This window comes from Grammomys surdaster, unplaced genomic scaffold (assembly GCF_004785775.1).
Source record: "Grammomys surdaster isolate TR1022 unplaced genomic scaffold, NIH_TR_1.0 125889, whole genome shotgun sequence".
In the NCBI taxonomy this organism is placed as follows: Eukaryota; Metazoa; Chordata; class Mammalia; order Rodentia; family Muridae; genus Grammomys; species Grammomys surdaster.
This window is the reverse complement of record NW_021620714.1, coordinates 3,365,070-3,366,258: the sequence shown is the minus strand read 5'-3', so window position 1 is coordinate 3,366,258 and position 1,189 is coordinate 3,365,070. Positions and strand designations below refer to the sequence as shown.

Genomic DNA, 1,189 nt, shown 5'->3' with positions numbered 1-1,189 from the left:
TGTATGTGTGTGGGTGTGTATGTGTGTAAGCATGTATGTGTGTGGGTGTGCATGTAGAAACCAAAGGGCAACTTGCAGGAGTTGACTCTCTCCTTCAACCCTGTGAGACCTAGAACTCACACTCAGGTCACCAGGCTCGGTGACAAGTGCCTTGATCATTAGGCTTGGTGGCAAGTGCCTTTACCTAATGAACCATCTTGTTGACACCACATGACACTTTAAATTTTTTTTGAAAGACAGAGTCTCACTGTGTGGCTCTGTAGACCATGTTGACCTTGAACTCACAGAGATCCACCTGCCTCTAGAGCTGGCATTAAAGTGTGCAGGACCATACCCAGTTCACATTACTCTCAACTATTTGTTTGGACCTACCTTTCCATATTTCAAAAAAATGTAAAATTATGACTCTAGACAAATATAATCGTGTACCAAGCACACAGTGTATGAGTGAGTATAGCCTGTGAGATGTTCCAGAGTGAGTGTGGAGGCCAGGGGGACATGCAGTCAGGCACTTTAATGAGCAAAGGGAAGGACAAGTTAGCCATGTTAGCCATCAAACTAGTTACTGTCTTATAGGAGCGTGAATCCTAATCCTTTGGGCTGTCTGATCACCGCACAGAAGTTGTTTCTGTGTCGGCTATAGATTAGAAGGGGTCACTCTATCAGTTAGCACGTGCTAACTTTACTCAGTCTGGGATATTTAATGCCAATTCGATCAATAAAGAATAGTAAACCAGGCTCTACCCAGGTAGCCTGTGGTTACCTTTGTCACACATCACATTGAAAAGGAGTGCCACCCACTCTTTCTTATTTTAGTTTTAAATTTTATATTATTTATTTACTTGCGACAGGCTCATGCTATATATCTCTGTGTGGCCTATGTAGATTAGACTGGCCTTAGCTTTCAAGTAACCTCCTGCTTCTGCCTCCTGAGTACTGGGATTATAGGTGTGTGCCATCATACTTGGCAGCTAAGTAATTTTAAAAAATACTGCGAAGAATTGTGGCTCATGTCTATAATTTCAACAATCAGAAGTCTGAGGCAGGATGATTACTGTGAGTGTGAAGCTAATTTGGGGTATATAGTGAGATCTGGGTCAGCCTGGGCTACAGTATTAGACCCTGTCTCAAAGAACCAAAACCAAACCAAACCAAACCAAACCAAACCAAACCAAACCAAACCAAACCA

The 1,189-nt window shown here is 42.6% G+C and overlaps 1 protein-coding gene across 2 annotated transcripts in view; it reads left to right on the top strand.

Moving 5' to 3' along the window:
* The window catches only part of Slc12a8 (solute carrier family 12 member 8), a 148,091-nt gene that overhangs the window by 34,948 nt on the left and 111,954 nt on the right, over nucleotides 1-1,189 (top strand). The gene's annotated exons all lie outside the window — the stretch shown is intronic.